The sequence below is a fragment of the Elephas maximus genome, chromosome 23 (assembly GCF_024166365.1).
Source record: "Elephas maximus indicus isolate mEleMax1 chromosome 23, mEleMax1 primary haplotype, whole genome shotgun sequence".
Lineage (NCBI taxonomy): Eukaryota > Metazoa > Chordata > Mammalia > Proboscidea > Elephantidae > Elephas > Elephas maximus.
Window position 1 is genome coordinate 22,609,909 of NC_064841.1, and position 25,297 is coordinate 22,635,205.

The 25,297-nt window shown below is 38.3% G+C and overlaps 1 protein-coding gene across 9 annotated transcripts in view; it reads left to right on the forward strand.

Moving 5' to 3' along the window:
• TBL1XR1 (TBL1X/Y related 1) overlaps positions 1 to 25,297 on the forward strand; it is a 187,433-nt gene that overhangs the window by 102,341 nt on the left and 59,795 nt on the right. The gene's annotated exons all lie outside the window — the stretch shown is intronic.

Here is a 25,297-nt window from a genome sequence, read left to right on the forward strand (position 1 = left end):
CTTTTAATATATTTCTTACATGAAACCCTCTTCTTCCAGTTGCAGATAGGATTAATTTTCTATAAATAAAATACTTGTTAATTCACCTATTTTGAGACATCTTTTCACAACTTAAAAATCTTTATTGTGGACTCTAGCCATAGTAGAAATGATAGTTTATTTCACAAACAGATTTTCTCTTATCTATCCCTCTGCGGTGAAACAGCAGACACCCCTCATTACCATCACCAGCATGTGGTTCTTGTATCTGTATATATAAGGCAGGCAGTTCATACTCAGACAGTCTGGCTCTTGTTTGCCATTAATTCCCCTGCCTCCTCTCCCCCTTTCCAGTCCTGTCCTGTTCGTTGTGGGGGCCACTAGTAATATGTACCTACTGAGTGCTTGAAATATGGCTAGTCAGAATTAAGATGTACTGGGTAAATGTAAACTGCACGTTGGATTTTGAAGATTCGACAGAGAAAAGCCACATTTTAATTTCCAAATATTGATGATAAGAAGTGATAATACTTTAGCTTTTCCATTGCCGTACAGTCAGTTCTGACTCATAGTGACCCTCTTAAGACCTTTACGGAAGCAGACTGTCACATCTTTCTGCTGAGGAGCAGCTGGTGGGTTTGAACCGCTGACCTTACAGTTAGCAGCTGAGCACTTAACCAGTGTGCCACCAGGCAGTTTAAATAAATATATTAGAATCAGGTTCACCTATTTCTAATTTTTATTGTGGCTACTATACAGTTTAACATGACATATGTGATTCTCATTGTGGCTTGCATTGTATTTCTGTTGGATGTGTTCTATGTCCTTCTAGTCACAGCTGCCTAATCTGTTGATTCTCCTTTATCTGCTAGAAGCCAGTAAATAGATTAATGAAGAACTTGGCTAATGCATACACCTAGGAAGACTGGAATGACCCTCAGTAGTAATGGTTGTTGTTAGGTACCCTTGAGTCTGGTCGAACTCATTGTGACTCTGTACAACAGAGCGAAACGCTCCCTGGTACTGCGCCATCTTCACAGTCGTTGTTACGCTTGAGCCCGTTGTTGCAGGCACTGTGTCAGTCCATCTCGTTGAGGGTCTTCCTCTGAGGGTCCCTAAAATTAGACCGTGGGACTACATTACAAAGCTAAATGAGTTCTCATTGCTCATTGAGTTCATTTCTCATCTCACCGTTGAGAAGCTAAGGCTTAGAAAAGTGATGGTACATCACGCATTTTATTTGTCATGGTTGCAGAGCCAAACTTGAACTAGAGCTCCTCGTACGCAGTCCACCATTCTTTCAAAGTCTATGTGATACAGATTTCATAGAAAGAACCTGAATATTCTTCACAGGAACTCAGGAGGATAATAGGGGCTAAAGCATTTTCTAGATTTTTTTTTTTTAAATATGGAAATAGTTATTTTAGGAAAATTATTTTAACTTAGAATTTTTTGCCTTATCTGTTTGTATTATTTTCTTTTCAGGAATATCAGTTTACACTTTATCATCTTGTCTAATCATTTCCAAATATTTTTCAGTTATAAAGTTTCCGTTTGGTTCTTTTTTATAGTTGCTATTATTCTGAGAGCTTTTGTCTTTACAGTCGTTTCACATGTTGGCCTTTACTGCATGGAGGATGGATAAAATAGCTGCTTTAACATCTTTGTAATTCTAACATCTGGGTCATCTCTGGGTTGGCATCTATTATTGTCTTGTTCTTTCAGAATTGGTTAGATTTTCCTGGTTCTTGGCACCTGAAGTGATTTTAGATAGTATTCTCAGGAGAATGTTAATTATTTTGTTTTTATGTAAAGCAGACAGTTAGCATAATTAGGTTCCGCCCTCAGGCTGATTGTCACCTTCTGTGGGCCGTGGTCCCAATGTCAGTTTTCCAAGCCGGTGCCATGCTATTTTGTGTGTGTTCTTTGCATGTGTTGGTGTATGGTTTGGGCAGCGGTTTATATTGAGGGCTGTAGGGCTTGAGCAGTGGTTTATCTCTACAGTTCTCAAAGCCGGCATTATTCTCCCTCACCTGTGTTCCGTGAGTGCAAACCTTGGAATAAACTTGGGATTTCGGTTGGCTTGTGTACAGGATTGTGGAATCCCTTCTTCAACTCCCTCCTCTTGTGGTTATTGCTCATATTCTTCAGCTCTCTGAGGCCTCTTTTGAGATGAACTGGTTCAATCAAGCTTTTAAGGGAAAAATAAAGGAAAATGTGAATTACAGTGTTTACCAAGAAGAATATTAAAAAAACCCCAAAAACCCGTTGCCATCGAGTTGATTCTGAATCATAGTGACCCTACAGGACAGAGTAGAACTGCCCCACGGGATTTCCAAGGCTGTAAATCTTTATGGAAGCAGACTGCCACATCTTTCTCCTGTGGAGCGGCTGGTGGGGCTGGTGGGTTTGAACTGTCGACCTTTTGTTTAGCAGCTAAGCGCTTCACCACTGCATCACCAGGGCTCCTTAAAGGAATATTCCGGCGGAGGGGGGGAACCCAAACCCATTGCCGTAGAGTTGATCCTGGCTCATAGTGACCTTATAGGACAGAGGAGAACTGCCCCATGGGGTTTCCAAGGAGTGGCTGGTAGATTTAAACTGCCAACCTTAGTATGGTTAACAGCTGAGCTGAGCTCATAACCCCTGTGCCACCAGGGCTCCAGAATTTGTAAAATGGAGGAGGGGATGCTATCAGACAAATCTTTTCACAAGTAATAACTGCAAACTCTGAACAACGTAAAAGAAAACATATTATGAAGTTGCTGTACAGCAAACAGAAGCAAGTAGACACTGGACTGGAGTGGATTCTTGAAAGAAGAGAATGGCATTGGACGCGGTTCCCATTTTTTATGGCTTTTTGCCTGAGGGTAGATACCTGTTGACATTTGCGGTCTTATCTAAGGAATCAAAGAACAGAGTTCAGAACCGCTTCAGTGACTGCAGAATAACGAGCCGTGGTTGGACGAAAGGAAAGGGAATCTTGGAAATGAAAGAACCACAGAGGTGGAGTACCAAGTTCTGCATATAAACTGTGCCACGTATGTGGCTGACCACTGAATTACACATGTAAGGGGAAGACTTCAAGCAGCCCAGCTAAAACTGAAGTAAGTGAACGTATGTTTTCAGTTGCTGTCACTGCGGAGGAGAAAGAGTTGGGAGTTTTTCAGCCAAATTAACTGCCTGCTAAAACAATTAACATTTTTTTCACGATAACAAAATAGGATTTGTATCTGTATAACATATCGTTCGCAACATTTAGGATACAATCCAAAATTACTAAATGTATGACCAAGCAGAAAAACGCGTTCCATACTCAAGACAGAAGACAATCCATGAGGAAAGGTAGAATGGGGATGGATGGGGCGGGTGGCGGCAGGTGAAAGAAACAGAAAACCAGTAACAAATGGTTAAATTAAATCCAACCATACCAACAATTACATTAAATGTAATGAAATAAATTAAAAGGCAGGTATTGTCAGAACGGAAGATCCAAGCATTTGCCATCTACAAGAGGTGTACTTTAAAGACACACATAGGTTGAAAGTAAAAAAAAAAACACACAATATAAACAATAGGCACAAGAAGGCTGGAATGTTGATACTATTAATGGTTAGTTGAATTTTAGACAGAATATTATCAGATAAAGACACATTCTTCAGGAAGAACAGTCCTAATGTGTATTCATCTGATATTAGAGCTTCGAAACACTTGAATAAAAAGTGAACAGAATTAAGAGGTGAAATAGATGAATCTACTATCATATTTGGAGATTTTAACACCCTTTTGTCAGTATTTGACAGTACTGGGCAAAAAAAAATCAGTAAGGCAAAGATTTGAACAACATTCGATCACTTTGTTGTAGTTGACATTACAGAAGACTCCACCAAACAATGCCATATTAACAGACTGAAAAAGAAAAGCCATAAAATTATCTCAACAGCTGTAGAAAAAGCACTTGGCAAAATCCAGTACCCTATCATGATAAAAACACTTAGCAAATAAAGAGTAGAACTTTCTCAATCTGATAAAAGGTATTTATGTAAGACCTATAGCTAACATCAGGGAGCTGGTGGTGCAGTGGTTAAGTGCTCAGCTACTAACTCAGAGGTTGGAGTTTCATACCCGCCAGCAGCTTCGCAGAAGAGACCTGGGGATCTGCTCCCATGAAGACTACAGCCTAGGAAACCCTATCGGGCAGTTGTACTTAATGGTGAAACGCTGAATGCCTTTCCACTAAAATTAGTAACAAGGCAAGGATTTCTGCTCTCCTCACTTCTAGTCAGCACTGCACTGGAGGTTCTACCTATTGCATTAAGACAGAAAAGAAAAATAATAGGCATAAATATAAGAAAGGAAGAAGATAAACTGCCTTTATTTGCAGATGACATGATTACGGGGAAGATCACAAGGACTCTACAACCAGTAGAATCAGTACATGAACCTTACACAGTGGCAGTATACAAATATCTTTATAAAGAAATAATTGGACAACAAAATTTTAGAAATTCATTTATAATAGAGTTTAAAAAAAAACACAAAATGGGAGTATATTTAACAGAAAACACTGACAGTTACCAGATTTTTGAGAGAAATTAAAGCAGATATGTAAGTAGAGAGAGATACTGTTAGAAGTCTTCCTATTTGATAAGGCATCAATTCTCCCAAATACAGTTGTAGATTCAGCATGGTCCTCATCATAATTCCAGCACTCTTTTTGTAGAAATGAACAACTTGTTTTGTAATTTATATAGAAGTGCACAGACCCTAGAATATCCAAAGCAATATTGAGAAAGGATGAACAAAGCTGGATCCCTTATACTACTTGATTTCAGGATTTGCTATAAAGCAGTGATTCTCAGCTGAGAGTGGTTTTGCTCCCAGGGTCGTTTGCTAATATAGCTGGATAGGTTTTTTGGTTGTTACAAACTGGGGGAGGGAGGTTGCTCCTGGCATCTGGTCAGCAGAGGCCAGGGATGCTGCTGAACGTTCTGCAGTGCTCAGAACAGCTTCTGCCACAACATACCCAGCTCTTCTCAATAGTGCCACTGCTGAGAAACCCTGCTGTAGAGCTGTAGAAATCAAGACAGTGTGGTTAGCATAATGGTGGATAAATAGATCAATGGATCAGAATTGGGAGGCCAGAAACACACCTCCACGTGTAACTTTTCATTTTTGATAGAGGTGCCAGAGTAAATCAAAAATGGTGCTCTAACAACTAGCTATTCACAGAACAGAAACAAAACTCAAGAAAAATTAATTCAAGATTAGTGATAGTTGTAAACTCAAAGAAGTTAAAAGTATAAAGCCTCTAGAAGAAAACGCATAGTCTCTTTACAGCATGAGAATAATAGGCAAAGGTTTCTTAAGACAAGAAAGCAGTAATCATAAAGAAAAAATGATTAATTTTATCAAAATTAAACTGTTTCTTATTCATTCATTAAGTAAATGAGTAGGCAGATCCCAGCCTGGCACAAAACATTTTTAAAACATATATCTAACAAAAGGACTTGCATCCAGGGTATATGAGGAAAGTACTAAATTCAAAAATTAAAAAGACCACCTAATTTAAAAACTGTGCTAAACATTTTTAACATACTTATGAGTGACCAATAAGACAAAGAGGCATTGAGCAATATTGATCACCGTGGATGCAAATTAAAACCACAAGTATATACTACTGTCTACCTACCAGAACAGCCAGAATTTAGAAGACCGTCAGTGCCAAATGTCAACAGGTGTGAGGAGCAGGCGAACCTTCCTTCTATCCATTGCTGGTATAGTATAAAATACTGCAACTACTTTAGAGAAAAGCTTGGCGGTTTTTTTAAATAAAATTGAACATGCACTTACCTTCTAAACTACCTAAGAGAAATCAAAACATGGGAGACCCAAAAAAACTTGTACCATAATGTTTATAGCAGATTTATTAAAAATAGCCAATAACTGGAAACACTGAAGGTGTCTGTCAGCAGGAGAGTGGACAAACTGTGCTGCATTACATAAGGGACCATTACTCAGCACTAAATAGAAACAAATTACTGATACATGCAGGGACTGGGCTCCATCTCTAAAACATGCTGAGTAAATAGGTCCAAAAGAGTATGTAATGTATGATCCCATGTATATATGGTGTCCTAAAACAGGCAGGCAAATAATCTATGGTGGGGGGGAAAAAGGGCAAAACTAATTTGTGTTGACTAAAAATGATTAGCCGGGGGTGGGAGTGTGTAGGTGGGCATTGTGGCCAGGGATTTAGCTGGGAAGGGGCATGTAGTAACTTTCTAGGGTGTGGTAATGCCCTGTATCCTCTTAGGGATTTCGGTTACTTGGGAATATGCATTTGTCAAAACTCGCTGAATGGTATACCCAAGATTTGTCCATTACGTTAAGGATAAATTTTTTCTTAAAAGAACTGTATTGATACTGAGCCCTGGTGGTGAAGTGGTTAAGAGCTGGGCTGTTAACCACAAGGTCGGCAGTTCGAATCCACCAGCTGCTCCTGGGAGGCTATGGGACAGTTCTACTCTGTCCTTTAGGGTAGCTATGAGGCGGAATTGACTCCAGGGCAACAGGTTTGGGTTTTTTTTTGTTGTTGTTGTTTGTTTGTTTTTTTTTAATTCTTAATGATAAGGAGCCTTGGTAGTGCAGTGGTTAAGTGCTTAGCTGCTAGCTGAAAGTTTGCAGCTCCAGCCAACTAGCCCAGCCGATGCCTTAAGAGAAAGGACCTGGTGGTGATGTGCTTCAGGTGAAGCAGCCTAGAAAACCCTATGGGGCAGTTGTACTCTGTCCTGTAGGTAGACGTGAGTTGGAATCAACTCTGTGGCACACAACAACGTAGTTAATGATAAGCGTGCTGAAGGGTTTATGGGAGAAGTGTGCTAATGTCTACAACTTCTTTTTGAAATACATCAAAAATTAAAATCAGTTCATGGGTACCCAGGCCCAGTTAATGGGTAGGTGTGGAAAAGAAGAAGTTTTTATAAAGTGTAGTTGGTGGCTATGAGTGTATTCACTGTACAAGTCTTTCAATTTTTCTGTATGTTTGAAAATTTTCATAATAAAATGTTGTAAAAAATAAAGACGAGTAGATAGGATTTCTGAAAGCTAGGTTCCTGTTTTTAATATGTTATTCTTTCATCAGAATTTATGTAACTTTTTTAAAATTTGAAAATATTTAAAAAATTTTATTAGTGACATTTTACTGCCTGTGTAATGAGTTTTGAGCTGTTCAGAATGCAGAGATATAGAAATATAAATAAATAGTATAAGTAGGAAGACAAAGCATACCCATATAATAATTTGATTACTTCGAAGTGATATAGCAAAGACTAAGGTAATTTATAATACATGAATTCTGAGGGGATGGATACGTAATTAGAGTTCGCTCAGAGTTGACTGTGATTAATGGGGGTAGAATCGTTGGGGTTGCTTAGTTTGAACAAGTTCTTGGAAATGCTGTGAGAGGAGATGAATAGATTCTCTTCCCGCTCTAATTGACCAGTTGTGATTTATGAACCGTGATTTTGTACACATTTTTTAGTGGATTGTATTCATTTTTCAGTACAGAGATGCCACCTGATTTTTATGCTAAAATTGTTAGCCATGTTTGAGTCATTAGAATTTGTTTTGAAAAATAATCAGTACTTTAGGAATATGGTTACAGTGCATTAGTGAGTTGTCGGGTTAGAAAAGCAAATGATCATTGTTCTAGGATTTTGTAGTTCTTCTGTAAAGTGTCGAGAGACAAGTATAGTGGTATAAAAATATATAATATTTAATGTTGTTTCCTTTATAAATTCCAATCTGAGTTCTTAAGAAATCTATTCCAATAGGCTGGATTTTAAAAATGTGTGTATCAGAATAAATTGTGTGACCTAGAGATGGGAGAAAAACAGGTTAAAATAGTGAGATTTTTAACCATTAATTTGATCATACTCAGTTTTTCTCTGTTGACAATCTTTTCTTCCCTAATCTTGAAGTACTTCCGATAAAACCAAGCAGTTATGATATAGATTTATTTAAGAATATTAAAAATCACATGAAATTGCTTGGTCTTATAAGGGGCATGGTATTTTCATGTGACCAAAATAATAGAATTTAGACTTCTTTTTGGACTTTTATATTTTTATCTGTACATTTATTGCAAAAAAAAAAGTTATTTCTGGATATTATGACCCAGCCAAAGTAATGTGCTGCTGTGTTGTACCCAGCTGTAGCCCTTTCAGTTGTTCCAAGGATTCGTATTATTGATATCTAGACGAGGTATTTTGGTCTTTGAGAAAATTGTGCTGTTTGCTGACTTATGTAAGCGGTAGAAGGAATTACAAATGTGGTTTTTTTGTCCTACAGGTAGAAATTTAGTGGGGAACAATCTAATTGGTTTCATGCTACATACCAACTAGTTATTTAGACATCACATTCTCCTTTAACTGCCGATCTTTGCACTAAGGCCTTCTTCAAAAAAACAAACCAGCCAACCAAACCCATTGCTTTCTAGTCCGTTTGGACTCACAGTGACCCTATAGGACAGAGTAGAACTGCCGCACAGGGTTTCCAAGGAGCACCTGTTGGATTCCAGCTGCTGACCTTTTGGTAGTGTCACCAGGGTTTCCAAGGCTTTCCTAGAGGAGAGTATTTTATGAAGGACAGAAGCGCAGTCAGACCTCTTGAATTTTGCAGGAGCTGGTTTACATCTGTAAAGTAATGGTCAAAGGCATTATTGCTTATCGTATGTTATCATTAGCAGTAGTATTTTAATTAGATATTTTAATGTTTAAGATTATTTAGGCAGTGTATCTGAAAAAGTAATAGGAGGTGAAGTATGGAGAAAATTGCTCACAATAGTTCTTGGTCAGAATAGATCCCTAAAGTGTGGTATGTGCATTTCCATCTTGATTTCTGTCATTCACCACTAAGTATAAGGTTATAATAATGTGTTAATGAGGAAGACTTATTTTCGTTAACAGCCTGCAATATGCAGGTGACACAACCTCGTTTGCTGTAAAGCAAAGAGGACTTGAAGCACATACTGATAAAGGTCAAAGGCTATACAGCCTTCAGTATGGATTACACCTCAACATAAAGAAAACAAAAATGCTCACAACTAGACCAATAAGCAGCGTCATGATAAATGGAGAAAATACTGAAGTTGTCGAAGATTTCATTTTACTTGAGTCTGTAGTCAACGGTCATGGAAGCAGCAGTCAAGAAATGAAACGACGTATTGTGTTGGATAAATCTGCTGCAAAAGACCTTTTTAAAGTATTAAAAAGCAAAGATGTCACTTTGAGGACTGAGGTGCACCTAACCCAAGCCATGATATTTTCAGTCGCCTCATACGCTTGGGAAAACTGGACAGTGAATAAGGAAGACAGAAGAAGAACTGATGCCTTCGAATTATGGTGCTGGCAAAGAATATTGAATGAATATACCATGGACTGCCAGAACAAACAAGTCTGTGTTGGAAGAAGTATAGCCAGAATGCTCCTTGAAAGGGAGGACGGCGAGACTTGGTCTCACATACTTTGGACATGTTATCAGGAGGGACCAATCCCTGGAGAAGAACATCCTGCTTGATAAGGTAGAGGATCAGTGAAAAAGAGGAAGACCCTTGACAAGATGAATTGGCATAGTGGCTGCAACAGTGGGCTCAAACATAGCAACGATTGTAAGCATGGCACAGGCCTGGACAGTGTTTTATTATGTTGTACATAGGGTTGCTGTGAGTCGGAACCAGCTCATAAGGTTATTTTAATTAGGTCATTACAATTATAAATCAAAATACCAAAATTACAATGGAAAATAGAGGCAGTGTAAAGGAAAGTTTTGTTTCACAAATTTCTATCTCAGGGGTACATGGATATCACAACCATTTTAAGACGAGTTGAGAACAAGTATCTTCCCCTTCAAGACTACTTTATTTTTGTGCTTGTTCCTACCAACCAGAAAGAAATTTTATGATCAATTCTGAATAATTTATTAGATACTATTTATGTATTGCTAGGGTAAGGAGTTCTCGTGGTTAAAGTGCTCATCTGTCAACGGTTCAAACCCACCAGCCACTCTGTCGGAGAAAGATGTGGCAGTCTGCTTCTGTAAATACTACAGCCTTGGAACCCCTGTGTGGCAGTTCTGCTCTGTCCTGTAGGGTCACTACGACTCGGAATGAACTTGACTGCACTGGGTTTAGGTTTTTATTGCCAAGGTAAAATGTTGAGATGAATAAGGAATAAAGTTGTGGGAGTACCAAGTTATTTTATAATCACTTTGGGTAATTTGTATTAAAACAATTTTAAAAAACAACTTTTGGCTCACCTCCCATTAAATGTTTCAGTGTATCTTTGTATCCTTTAACAGATATTCTGAGTAGGGTTTTTTTTTTCAAGTAGATTTTTAAATAAGATTCTTGATTGTTGTTAGGTGCCATCGAGTCGGTTCCCATTCATAGCGACCCTGTGCACAACAGAATGAAACACTGTCCGGTCCTGCACCATCCTTACAATTGTTGTAATGCTGTAGCTCGTTGTTGCAGCCACTGTGTCAGTCCACCTCATTGAGGGTCTTCCTCTTTTCCGTTGACCCTGTACTTTGCCAAGCATGATGTCCTTCTCCAGGGACTGATCCCTCCTGACAAATCATAGTGGTATGCTTACTGGTTCTCATATCCCTGGAGTTTTAAGCCTGCCAGGTAAGACGCTTAGCAACAAAATAAGCAATAAATAAAGTAGAACATCATGTAATCTGTGAGCTCAACACTAGCAGTTCAGTGTGTTAGACCCTAGAGAATATTCTGGGAACTAGGGTGTTAATTATGTATAGGAAATTCTAGTTAGAAAACAACCAGTTTTTGGAGATGACAGAGCCTTTCTGTCATCGTTACTGATACAGGCTTGATTACCTTTAGTATAGAAAACTTAAGCACAAGGACAGTCTTCTTTTTTCGTGTTTCTCTGTTTCACCCAGAAGGAAAAACACGAAAACGACAACAAAAAGATCATTTTAATTTGTGTTGTCAGAAGGAGAAGCCAGACTTGTATTTTGAGAGCTAGCCAGAAAAAAATTATTATGCATAGGGAAAATACTCATTAACAAAGAAGGATATCACAAGCATAATTATTGTTTTATTGTGTGTTAAAATTAAGTAGTTGTCTGATTTCATCTGATTTTTCTTGTCATTTTCCTCTTTGACTGTTTAGTTCTTTATTTAGGAGAAGTTATGAGGCACGTCATCATTTGAGCTAATGATTAGCCCAGAGGTGCCCTTGTACTACCTTCTAGATTGACTTGGGCAGCCTGGCTGGCCAAAGGGAAATAGGTCTTCTTAAGTCAGAATTTTGTCACTCACTAACTAATCCAGCTTATACTGTTATGCTGCTGAGGCTGGTGTATCATAAAAATCTTCCTAGCAGCTATGCTTACAAAGAAATTACTTCTTACGATCAAAGATTTGACCCCTTTTTTAACCTAAAAATTGTTTTCATTTCTGTTCCCACCTGCAGCTCCCAATGTTAGCAGCGGAACTTTACTGTTGACAAAAATTCTACGTTGTATTGCTTCTTCCTCAGTTCATCTGTAGAGTTACTCAGTGTCAAAGCTGGAGGAGTCCTTTTAGATGATTTAATGCAACACCCTTATTTTGCAGATGAGGAAACTGAGGCCTCGGACTAGCACAGAGGTCTCCTGACTCAGCCCAGGACTCTTTCTGTTACATCATGCTGCCTGATGTTTGTCTTTATGGAGTGAGCTTTTCGTGTGTGTGTGTGAACTCATGAAATGACTTAGTACTCTCATCGACTGCTGTTGCCCATTCCTGTCTCTAATTTTTCTTTATCTGTATCTAATTTAATCCGTTGTGCCCAGTTACTCGTGACACTTTTATTTTGCTGTTAGTCATCTTGTCATTTGACCAATATTTTTGAGAGTTAAACTCTTACTGAGAAGGTTTCTCATCAGTAACCACTGTAGAGCCTTATCAGGCACTGTAGCAACAATAGATTAAATTTTATATCAGGGAGAGTTTATAGAATCTTAGATTTAAAGATGAATTACAAGTAAGTACAGGAATGTACATAAGATATGATACCAGATGTGAGAGCTTTTTTTTTTTTTTTTTAAGTTCTCACAGTGTAATGTTAGAGTAGTATAGCGTCAGAGCCTGAGTTTAGACAGGCCCTGATCCTACTGCTACTCGTGGGAATCAGCTTTGGGCTGATGATCTTGACTCTCCTTTCCCCATGAGGTGGAGGTCAGATGTAACTCCACTCTCCAGCCTTTTTACCAATTCTGACACCATCTACGGCTCTCTCTCCTTCTCTTCTGGATTCGATTACCTGTTGCAGTGGTCACACAGAACTCACAGACCGTACTTAGAGCTGAGTGGTTTATCAAAGAAGTGACTTGGGATCACGCTCAACAGGCAGCAACTCGGGATCAGGATCAGGAAGCGTGTAGGCAAAGCCTGGAAGGTTCCTTTGAAGTGGAGAGCACATCCCCCCCTTCTTCAGTGCAGGGCAGCTCTCTCAGCTCCTCTCATCAGTGCAAGGCTCTTCTCTCTGCCATGCAGACCCCCTCTGCATCACTCAGTCTGCCACTCAGCCCCCATCAGAACAGGCTCCCTTTGGGCCCTCTCCTCAGGACAGGTCTCTACCCTCGGCCTCCCTGCCATCAGCTCTCCACTGCTCACTGGCCCAGTTCATAGCCAGTGAACTATGCAGTTTTGATCAGCTCCCTCAGCTGCATTCCTACCACGAGGTTTCTGCTGTCAGCACTGGTTCTGCCACAGGGCCCCTTCTGGGCCTTTTGCTGCCAGCTCTGCTGCAGGGCCCCTTCAGGGCCATTCACTATCTACAGTGTTACAGTCCTTGACCCATGTTACAGCTCTTTTAGAAGGTTGTCCTCCTCCTCTCTTGGCTTCTTCTGTCTTCTTGCCTCTCCTCCTTTTTTCTTCTTTCTTATGTCTGCCAAAACTTTGTGGGGTTGGCTGCATATATAAGCAAACTCCTGGTCAATTTCAAGACATGGTTCTCCCACTAGGGCTGTGAACTGACAAATTCCCTATTGGTAGGCTTTAGTCACTTCATTTGCATGAGTATATTGACCAATCCCTGCAAGGTGCATAAAATAGACCAATCACAGGGCAGTCTGTAGCCCAGAAAAAAAGGCTGACAAAAAGTCTCAAACCATCAAGATGTTTACAGTTTACCCAGGGAATGTCAATTAACCTGGACAGAAGTAGCAAGCCCTCTGGGGTAGAAAATTAGGGCAAAGGTAATTCCTCAGGGCTTAAATGGAGAAATCTCCTAAATGCTTTTTCCAATGAACCAAGTCAAAAGTCCACATAAAGGCACTCATTTCACCACACATAGTGAGTTCTTGATTTACAGGTTTCTGTAGGACTAAAGTATCATTTCCACATGTCCCATTTTTGCTTTTTGAATTTTTAAAAATGTTGTCCTTTTGCTTTTTTAAATGAGAAAAAGGAAGAAAACAAAACGTTTCAGGTTAATGGAAAATAACGTTTCTTTTGTATATGCATTTTTAAAAAAACTTGTTTTATCATTGAAATAACCAGGCTATCAAACTTCAGAATTTTGGAGTAAACTGAAGCACTAATGGTCAACAACTAGGAATGCTGGATACATTTTTTTTTTTTTTTTTGAATGGACACCATACCACTACCACAATCACACATACTTCATGTCACTTTTAAATGTACACATTGTAAAGTTTTTGGAGTTCTCTGTTTCATTTAATTATTCATCAGCCATTTTCAAGGGTCTCTACTTCCTTGCCAGTTAATTAATTGTGCTTCAAGTGAAGTAAATCTGAGATCTGGAAGTATTATGTAGCTACAGTTTCCTGTTTTAATGATGGGAAGATATGTGTAGGGAGAGGCTTGTAGGTGATATTTTGTTTTCGTTAAGACAGGATTGTATAGAAATAGTGCTTGAATTGTATTCCTAATTTGTGCGCCTTAGGGGGGAAAATTATTTATTTATTTATTTTAGGTAGTGTATTTGAATAGCTGCTGTGTGTTGGGCACATAAAGTACAGACTTTTTTTGGTGGTAAAATATATATGACATAAAATTTTTCCGTTTTAGCCATTTTAAGTGTACAGTTCAGTGACATTAATTACAGTCACCAAGTTGTGCAACCATTTCTGCTATCCACTTCCCAAAGTTTTTTATCTCTCAAACAGAAACTTAGTATCATTTAAGGAACAACTCCCCATTTCCTCCCACCCCCCATATCCACTAATAAACTTGTCTCTGTGCACTTCCTTATTCTAGATATTTTAATATATTATGGGATCAAACAGTATTTATTATTTTGTGACTGGCTTATTTCACTTAGCATAATGTTTTCAAGGCTCATCCATCAGAATTTCATTTCTCTTTATGGCTGAATAATAGGTGTCGTACATACAAGGAATGCATATATCCGTGATATGTACGTGTATATTCTTTGTATGTATACCACATTTTGTTTATCCATTCATCTGTTGTTGGACAGTTGGATTGTTTCCACCTTTTGGTTATTGTGAGTAATGCTGCAGTGAATGTTATTCTACTAGTGTTTGAGTTCTGCTTTCAAGTCTTATGAGTATATACCTAGCCGTGAAATTACTGGGTCATGTGGTAATTCCATGTTCAACTTTTGGAGAAACTGTCAAACTTTCCCACAGTGGCTGTACCATTTTACATTCCCACCAGCAGTGAACCATGGTTCCAGTTTCTCTGCATCCTCACCGACAGTTGTTATTTTTTGTTTTTCTGTTAATAACCGTCTTGGTGGGTATAAAACCAAACCCAGCCCATTGCCGTGGAGTCAGCTGTGCCTCATAGTGACCCTATAGGACAGTAGAGCTCCCCATAGGGTTTCCAAGGAGCGCCCGGTGGATTTGAACTGCTGACCTGTTGGTTAGCAGCTGTGGCACTTAACCACTACGCCACCAGGGGTACACATCTCATTTTGGTTTTGATTTGTATTTACCTTGAGGGCAAGTGGTGGTGTGTGGAATCTATGGATCACTTTGGGTAGTATTGACATCTTAACCGTATTAAGCCTTCCAATCCAGGAACCCTGCATGTCTTTCCATTTATTTAAAATTTCTTTCAGCAATGTTTTATAGTAGTTAGTGTACAAGTCTCTCACCTCTCTGGTTAAATTTACCTCTGCATGTTCTTTTAGATGCTGTTGTAAATGGGATTGTTCTTGATTTTTTGGTCAGATTGTTTATTGCTGGCAATTTTTCTGTGTTGATCTTGTACCCCACAACTTTAGATGAATTTGTTTATTAGCTCTAGTGGATTTATTGTGGATTCTTTGGGATGTTCTATATATAGGATCATGTCACCTGAGAATACAGATAGTTTTCCTTCTTCCTTCCTGCTTTGGATGCCTTTTATCTCAAGTACTTATAAATAAGTACTTACTTGTTTCAGGTACTTAAAGTATTTGTTGAAAAACAAATATATGCGTAATAAAAGGTGACATAATAGTGGTAACACTTAATAGATTATGAATACCTTTTCCATGCATTTCTTCCTACTTTGTGGTATACAATTTAGATTTTCTTTCTGTTTTATAGGTGAAGAAACTGGGGCTCAGGACAGTTAAAGTCACATGTAAGCAGTCACATTTGAAAGAAAGCTTCAGTGTTCTGATTCCTTTTAAATACATATATTTCAGTTTTGAGAAGAGTTAAAAAAATATCCTTTAGGGTAGGGGTACAGGAGAAACGCACCCAGATATCTGCAATGCTGGTATTTCAGTAGGCTTCATAAAGAGAAGACAATTGAAGAATATAGAATAATTTCAAAAACGGTAGTTGGAACAACTTGCTAAAAAGCAGGAAGTTGGAATTTGTGGGATACAAGTATGTGAATGATGCAGATATATTCATTTGAAGGGAAAAGTACATTCAGGAAATACCGTATGGCAGTATATGTGCTTTGAGACCATAAAATGTAGAACTTAAGTGCCTAGCTTGGAGGGTTTAGAGTGAATTTTGAAGCCAATGGGCAGCTACAAACACATCGGAAATGGCCAGAGTTGTGTTTTACGCGTGTCAGGCAGTAATAGAAGACCTTGGGGACTCTGAGGCTGTTGTAATAATAACCTGAGGTGATAGATATTATAGAAAGGAAGACATGACTGTAAGACAAGACATGGTATAGGTAGAAGGTAGTGTCCAAAGGATTGCAGATAAAAGCTGAGTTAGCAAGTTGAATCCAACATGATACTAAAGTTTGAAGCCTTGTAGAATGCTGATATCAGTAATGATACTAGGGAGAAGCACATTTGGGTATGTGGGGCATAAATTGCCTCAGAGGGTGCTGATTATAAGATTCTGAAAGGACTTCTAAGTAGAACTGATGGAACAGGTAGAAATGGAAAACTGGAGTGGGAAAGATCTGAGCATATTTTATACAGAATGGCAGGTAATGGGAGGAGAGTAGTTTTCTAAATCTCAGGGCTTCTAACCAGTTCATTGGTTCAATCCCCTGCTGAGAATTTGCATTTCTAACAAGTTCCCAGGAGATGCTAATGCTGCTGGTTAGGGACCAGTTCTGAGAACCACTGGCAGAGCAGTGGTTCTCAAGATTTATTACACATAAGAATCTCCTGGGAAATTCATGGAAATGTAGGTTCTGATTCAGTATATCTGGGGGGTGGAAATACAAGTTCTCAGCAGGGGTTCACACTGGAAAGAACTGGTTCGAATTTCTGCTCATCTTCAGAGTGGATAATACAGAGATGAGCAGAAGTCTAAAAAGATCTCAGCTGTACATACAAAGGGCTGAAATCAGAGTCAGTGACAGAGATGGGAGAGAGGGCAAAGTCAGGAGCCGAATGTTGTGAGTTTTAAAAAACTGTTCTCATTTTCATATTTCTCAAATGTTAGCAATGGGAAGAGGGAGGTCAAAGAATATGAAGACTGCTTGAATTTAGACATGATTAAGTGATTACTAACCTTTCAGTTACTTAGAGCTGATAAGGTGAAAAGCAAGATCTTAACAACAAATATCTTTGTTTTTCTTTGTATATGTGAGCTCAGCTACTAACCAAAAGGTCAGCAGTTTGAATCCACCAGCGACTCTTTGGGAACCCTATGGGGCAATTCTACTTTGTCCTGTAGAGTCACTGTGAGTCGGAATCAACCCAGCGGCAGTGGACTTGATTTTGGACATATTCTTTTATCTTAAACGCATAAATGCGATTATACTATTTGTACATTCTTTTTTCTTTGCCTCTCCTCGAACCCATTTCAGTCTGTTGTTATTAACGACTGCATGATATTCCAGTGATGGGGACCAAAGTAAGTCTCTTTTTCTTTTAGAAGGTACATAATATTATTCAAGTTTGAGAAACATTGAGTTAGAAGGAATGTATTTATGCCTTTGTTATAATATAAATAAAATGAAGCAGAACCTAAAGCCACTATTATTCATTAACATTTCATTGTATGAGATTGTCAAGCTTGTCATCTACCTGGCCTTAAAGGATGAAATTTATTTGTGGGGTTGAGGGTCAGGGAAGTAGTGTAGAAAATCTGTAGTCCAAGTGTTGTTGGAAGAGAACAAGGGGCTCAGCTGGTGTTAAGTATGGGGGGCAGGAGAATGAGATCCAGGAAAGTTGGGAGGAGGAAGTTGACAGTTTCATCAGCGAATTAGTGCTGAGTATTGGGGTGATTGGTAAGGAAACCAGTCAGGGGAAAGAGATCTTGATAGGAGATCTCAGGGAGAGCAGTGTTTACTTGCAATTCTGTCCTGGCGTAGGCTTCCTTGCTTGGGAAGATAATAGGTTATATATGAGAACTTTGAAGAAAAGGAAAAGTCCTATCATTACGCTGAAATACCTGTAGTATATCCATAGCAATGATTAATGTGATTAGGAATAACGATGTTGAGATAGCCTAGCTGTTCGTCATTATTTTAAACACAGATGACCCTCTCTACTCCCTAGACCTTCCCTACTCTCCAAATCTCGTCTGTTCGTTCTTCGGCGTCCTCATAGTGCACAGGGACAGGTATGGAAATTGTAGCAGGCATAACCTGGAAATCTGGCAGTGACAAATTTCACATTTGTTGCTCAGCTATCCCCCTCTTATTTCTCACATAGCTAACAGATTGAGGACCTGGTTGAATCAATACCATAGTGCCAAAGTGTCCTGTTATTATCTGTTGCTATAAATACGGCGAAGAAGGCAGTACTGATAACTTGTACTACCATTGCTTGTGGTCTTAAATAATTGTCTTCTGTAATTAAAGGCCGCAAGAGAGAGGGACCAGCTTTGGTTTGATAGGAAAGGAATTGTGGCCCTTTGGAATTTTACCACTTAGCAGGGATGATAGTCTGGACAGAAAACTTGTCCATGCAGTGCAGTGCCAATCCACAGCGGAAGAGAAAGGAGCTCTTGTCATCTTCTCCAGGAAACCAGCTGTGGTGGCAGTGCTTCTTCACTACAGCTTCCACAGCTTTCCTACAGCTTTTTATAGTGAATTTGGTAAGAAATATGATTCAGTCTGGAATTTGGCTGTGAAGCCTACTCTTCAGGATACCATTCTTTTTATTAATGGAGTTCTGTATTGTTACAGTGTTCAGGTCATAGAACAGTGTCTAGCATATAATGTTGTCATTAGGTGCAGAGTCAGTTCTGACTCCTATTGACCCCTGTGTACAACAGAACAAAACACTGCCCAGTTCTGCACCATCCTCACAGTCTTTGCTATGTTGGAGCCCATTGTTGGAACCTGTATGTCAGTCCATCTCATTGAGGGTCTTCCTCTTTTTTGCTGACCCTCTACTTTGGCAAGCATGATATCCCGATATCCTTCTCCAGGGACCGGCCTCTCCTGATAACATGTCCAAAATACTTGAGATGAGGTCTCACCATCCTCACTTCTAAGGAGCTGTACTTCTTCCAAGACAGATTTGTTCATTCTTCTGGCGATCAGTGGTATATTCAGTATTCTTTGCCAGTGCTATAATTCAAAGGCATCAATTCTTCTTTGGTCTTCTTTACTCTTTGTCTAGCTTTTGCATGCATGTGGGGCAATTGAAAATACCGTGGCTTGGATCAGGTGCACCTTAGTCCTCAAAGAGATGTCTTTGCTTTTCAGAAGTTTTTTGCAGCAGATTTGCCCAATGCAATACATTCTTTGATTTCTTGACTGCTGCTGCTGTCGTGGGGGTTGATTGTGGATCCAAGTAAAATGAAATCCCTGACAACTTCAGTCTTTTCTCCGTTTATCATGATGTTGCTTATTGGTCCAGCTGTGAGAATTTTTTTGGCATATAATAGCACTCTAACTATTTGTAGAATGAATAATAACATTTCAGAAAGATTATTGAATCAAGTGGATGTATCTGGAAGTCCATTTACAGAGGTGCAATCTCAGAAGATTTATAATTTTCACACCTTTGATATGTTTTAGAGTTAAGTAGATTTCATATCTTTTATCTAAACTGGACCTCTGATATGCTGTTTCTAAGTACCTTTTTTGTTTATAAGTATGTAAGTATTGAATAGCGAATATGTATTCCAACATGAAAGCAACAGAAATGACTGTGTCCTAGGGAGACTATTTTTCCCAGGAAAATGCCCTAACTTTGTCAAAAACATTAACATTGTATAGTTACTATCAAATTCTGTCATGATGGGGTTTTAAAATAAGTTAATTTTAGTTTTGGGGAAGCTAATGTATTGTCAAGAGAAAACAAAATTCTATACTAGCAGGTCTCAGACTTTTTAGTTTCAGTACCCTGTTACACTCTTATTGTGACCCCAAAGAGCTTTTGTTTATATGGGTTATAGATATTGGTGTTTATTTACCACATCAGAAATTAAAAGGAATTATATTAGATTATAAAAAAATTATATTGCATACTAGCTCATTTAAAATTAACAATGATAAAGCTATTCATAACATGAACACAAATACAATTTTTATGAAAATAAGTATTTTCCAAGATAAAAATATTTCCTGGGAAAAGTAGCATTGTTTTATATTTTTGAAAATCTCTACTAGTCTCTGACTTAATAGAAGACGGGGGGTTCTAACATATGCATTTACATGGTGGGATATATTGGTATAGTTGAAGCATATGAAAAAAATCTGACCTTACAAAAATATATAGTAGGAAATTTTTCAAATAAAATTTATTTTTCAAATAAATTTGGATATTCTTTTTTTGATACTATGCCAAATCTTGACAAGTGATTAGCTTCTTAATGGTTAGTTGCAATGTGTGGTATCTGAAATCATAGCAACAAATTTTGTATTTTGTTACATTAAAATCCATTGTTCCCTTTTGCATTTTGGATTTTTTTTACTCATGCATACTTTTGTGGTGGTCATGCTAATCCTGTGAGTTATACATGTCTTCCATTTGTTCATTGTATAATATAGACAATTAGAATCATTAATATTACCTTCGATCTCATCAAAAAAGTCTTTTAAGACACCAGAAGCTGTCAAGACCATAGTGACTGATAGATTTTCCAAAATTCCAATTATCACTTGAAAATTTAAATTTTATTCTTGCCGTCAAATATTGACAGTTTTCCTTAAAGTGTCAGTTTCACTTAGTTTTTTTTCAAAGCAAGTCTCTGCCAAATTCCTAGTCAAAACAACCGTACTTTGTTCTTTGAAGTAAAAATGATGTTCCATGAAAAAAGTGACTAGTTTGTCTTGCCATTCAAACCATTTGCACAATGATTTTCTGTTTGTTTTTTATTTATTTATTTTTTTGTTGAGAATATGCACAGCAAAACATACACCAGTTCAGTTATTTCTGGGTGTACAGTTCAGTGACATTGATTACACTGTTCAAGTTGTGCAACCATTCTCTCCCTCCTTTTCTGAGTTGTTCTTCCCCCATTCGCATAAACTCACTGGCCCTACGGTTCCTATCTAATCTTTTGAGTTGCTTTTGTCACTTTAATTCCATATAGATGGTTCTTAAAAGAGCCTAATGCTCACAACAGATGTTTCTTGCTAGTTAAACTGAACTGTTGTTTGATTTTTAAGATGACTTCAAGGGATATTTTTAGTTTGTTCTGAGATAACTTCAGTGGTTCATTCAGCTCCCTTGGCTCCAGAAAGTCTGGAATCTCTGAGAATTTGAAATTCTCTTCTGTCATTTCCCCCTATTGATCAGGATTCTTCTATGGAATCCTAGATCAAAATGTTCAGAAATGGTAGCCGGGCACCATCCAGTTCTTCTGGCAAAGGAGACAGTTGTCCCTGGAGGGAGGCAGTTAGTCACATATTCCATATCCTCCTTCTATTCCTAACTCTCCTTCTTCCTCTGTTGCTCCAGGTGAATAGAGACCAGTTGTTGTGCCTTGCATGGCCACTTGCAAGCTTTCAAGACCCCAGGCACTGCACAATGAACTAGGAGGTAGAAAAGAAGCACTAAACATGTTATTAGGCCAGTTAACTGGGATGAACCATAAAACCATGACCCTAAACCTCCAAACCAAGGAACCAAATCCTGTGAGGTTTTTGGTTGTACATAAGCACCCTTAGCAACTACCCTTCTGTTGTTGTAAATATATCTTATCAGACAACTTTTGCCAGTTCAACTTTTTACTGTTGTGCAACTTATTGACAAGAATTACAATAGTTGACTGTGTTCCCTTACCTTTAATCAATGCTGTTTTTCCACCACTGCTAACCCTCCTTCCTTTCTGCCTCCCTTCTGCCCCTGTAACCACTGATAAACTTCGGTCTTCATACATCTGCATTTTCTTGTCTTTTTATATAAGTGAGATCATACACTATTTGTCCTTCTGTGACTGATTTCACTTAGCATGTCTTCAGGCTCTTTTCATATTATAGCGTGTATCAAGACTTAGTTTCTTTTACTGGTTGAGTATTCCATTGTATGTATGTATGACATTTTGTTTTACCATTCATTTGCTGATGGCCATTTAGGTTATTTTCACTTGTTGGCTATTGTGAATAGTGCTGCAAGGAGCATTGGTGTACAAGTCGCGGCTTTTAAGTCTTTGAGTATATACCTAGGAATGGAATTGCTGGGTCATATGGTAGTTCTATTTTTAGTTTTTTGAGGAACCACCACACTGTTTTCCACAATGACTTATATCATTTTGCATTCCCCCCCAGCAACGATAAGGGTTCCAGTTTCCCCACATCCATGCCAACATTTGTTATTTTGTTTGTTTTTTAAATCTTAGCTATCCTATTGGGAGTGAAATGGTATCTCTGATGGCTAATGACATTGAGCATCTTTTAATGTGTTTGGTGGCCATTTGAACGTCCTCTTTGGTGAAATGTCTATTCAAGTCCTTTGTTTATTTTATGATTGGGTTGTCTTTTTGTTGTTGAGTTGTCAGAGTTTTATATATATTTTGGTTATTATGCTCTTGTTGGATATATGGTTTCTGAAGATACTTTCTCAGTTGGTAGCTTGTCTTTTCACTTTTTTTTGGTAAAGTCTTTTATAATAAAGAAAAGTTTTGATTTTTTTCCTGAGGTTCCATTTATTTATCTTTTGCTGTTTGTGCTTTTGTTGTTATACCAGGTAACCCATTGTTAAAAGCTAGGCCTGACAGCATTGTCCCTGTATTTTTTTTCTGAGACTGTTACAGTTTGAGTTTGCAAATTTAGGTCCTTAATCCATTTTGAATTTGTTTTTATGTGTGGTGTGAGACATGGATTCTGTTTCATTTTTCTGCGTGTGAAAATCCGATTTTCCTAGAACCTTTTATTGAAAAAACTCTTCTGTCCCCATCAAATATTCTTAGCACCATTGTCCCCCCCCCCCCCCGCAAAGAAAAAATTGATGCGTGGGTTGCACAGTGCTTCTCTATGAGACTATTATCATTTCAGTACGCAACAGAAACGCTTTATGGGTACTTAAATTTTGTTACACAGAGTATTAGAAAAGTGTAATCAAGATGTGCAGTATTAATAAAATTAATTTTTTTTTTTTTTTTTTTTTTTGCTGCTTCACCAAGGAGATTTTTCATTTAACAAATCTCAACACACTTTCTGAGGGGAGAGGGTGTCGAGTGTATGGCCCTGAGGAGTATAGTTACGGTTCGTACAGTTGGGTGTCACTGCCTTGATTGCTGCTAAGGTGCCTGTGATTTTATCCATCGTTGCATTTGTAACCTCGGCGTAAACGCCAATTTAGTGTAAAAATGTATGTAATGTCTTAGTATTAATATAAAAATAATTTTGACCTTGCAGAGCCCCTCAAAGTGTCTTGGGAATCCGAGGGCTCCATAGACCTCGCTTTGAGACCCAATTTTTAGACTGAACTAGAAGTTTATCAAGCTTTGTTAGGAGCACAATAAAGGTAATGCATCTGGGTTTTGGTTTTGAGCACATTGAACAGCTTTAGCAGTGAAGTACATTTAACATGAAATGGAAAGAATGTATAAAATTAGCCTTCAGTTTATTGAAAGTCTGTCTTTGCAGTTCACATTCTGTAACCTGGCTGTGTCGGGTACAGAAAGGATGGGCACAGCAGGACCTCAGTGTTATCGAGGAGAGAGGTGCTTGATTTGTGCCTGTGTGGGTTTTTTTGGTTTGATTTTTAAACAAAAAATCTTACAGGACAGTGATGCCAACTGTTTCTCTCACCCTGTGAAAGAAATCTTTAGGACTTTAATGGCTGATTTCCTTCAGATTTCAATAAAACTTGAAAGCCTGCCCCAACTGATAGTGTCATTTATCCCTTCGTCTTCCAGATTTACTCATAGCTGGATTGTGTGTGTGAGCACATGTGTGTCTCAGTATATTATCTGAGTGTTAAACTTGGCTTAAGTCTTCTTCACCTGATTTCAGCAAGCATTGGTCGCCCGCTGGAGCAAATTGTTGATCTCTTTGTATAATTTTTTTCTTTTTCTTTAAACTATACTTGGATACTTGATAATATATCAGTCACATATTTCTGCTACCAGACCATCTTCTGAACATTTTTACTACTGCCATTCCTAAGAATGGGCACTTTTTTAATTTGCTTAGGGCCTAGTCGTCTTTGTTTTGTCTAGTTAGGTATTTGAATTTTTTTCCTCCATGAAGAACCAAGAAATGCTCACTCTTTGTTATCTAAAAACTGTTTCATAAATGCTACTATAGGTAGTGCCAATAACGCTATTAGTTGCACCCAGTATCATTTTCTCTCTATTCTTCCTGTAATATCTCAGTTTAAGCAAACTTTCCTTCCATTCCTGTGATTTACTGTTACTTCTGAAGCTTCGACAGTATTCCAGTCTGTAAGATCCTCCTGGTACCTTTGCTCCAAAGTTAGAATAATAAATGAGTTTTGACTGAGATAGTTCCCTTCCCTTTCTAATAATCGGTTCTCATTCAAATAAACTCAACTTTTTATGCCAGTGGGATGGGATTAACTTCTTGATTTCTATCTTCTTTACCTAACTTTCTCTAATTCTCTCCCAAACTGATTGTGGTTTGCTTTAAGCCCTGGGACTGGTTGCTGCTTCATCATTCAAAAAGATATACCAGAAATATGGCCTGTCTTGTGTTAGTGTTTTAATTTCTTGTCCTTTATAACTCTGCCTGTATAACTTGACTATAATATATTTGGTCATTCACGTCCCGGTTAGAGAGGGGAAAAATTGTAGAACAAAACTGAAATTTAGCACAAAGACCAGACTTACTGGTCTGATAGAGACTGGAGGAACCTCCGAGACTACAACCCTTAGAATACCCTTCTAACCTGGAACTGAAGCCATTCCCAAATAATGGCCTATAAAATTAACAGTAACACCCGTGATGAACATACCCCTTAGAAAAATCATCTATATGAGACCAAACCAAATCCGTTGCCGTAGAGTCAATTCCAACTCATAGTGACTCTGTAGGGGCTCCAGAAAGATGAGAAGGCATGAAGGGACAGGAAGACCAGACTAATGGAAACGGGGAACTCAGGGTGGTAATGGGAGAAGTGCTGACACTTGCAGGGATTGCAACCAACCAACGTCATGGGACAATTTGCATATTAATTTTATATTGAGAAACAAACCTTTACCTAAAGCACAATAAAATGTTCAAAATACATATATTTGATCATTCAACACAGAATTCTTGAGTTCTCGCTAGGATCATGTAATTTTATATTCTAAAAATATCTTAGATATCATCTCTGTAAAAACCTACTTTTTTGTGTGTTTGGGAAATTAAAGGTCCACATCTGTGAAGTAGCTCATCAGGAGTCTTCACAGAAATACAGTCGTTAACGTTTAAGTCAAAGTTGACTCATCACATTATGGATGCTTGTTTACTGCTCTCAGTCTAGAGAGCTTTACTGAG